We start from the raw sequence: 346 nt of genomic DNA, 5'->3' as shown, positions 1-346 counted from the left end.
CGCCTGACCAATGATTAGCAAGAAAAAAAAGTGAATATACAAGTTTACATTGATATATTAATATTTAGCCCAGTGCTCTCTGCTAGGGCGAGGTTGAGTTGCCAGTCAGGGGATATATACACATGTGCTGTGCCATTACTTACCTTATTAGCGATGCTTAATGTATATATTACAGGGATATACATAAATTAAATGTTTTTAACCTTGCGCCAACACATGCCACACACATATTCCATCAGCGTAGAGACTGAAATTATGGCTGACGGGATCTGTCATTATCATCATCATCGCCAAACTGTTATCATCAACTGCAGGGTCAAAAATTTATCGAACTGTAAGCATTTCT

The sequence above is a fragment of the Penaeus monodon genome, chromosome 15 (genome assembly GCF_015228065.2).
Source record: "Penaeus monodon isolate SGIC_2016 chromosome 15, NSTDA_Pmon_1, whole genome shotgun sequence".
Taxonomy (NCBI): Eukaryota; Metazoa; Arthropoda; class Malacostraca; order Decapoda; family Penaeidae; genus Penaeus; species Penaeus monodon.
Note: the sequence above shows the minus strand (reverse complement) of the source record.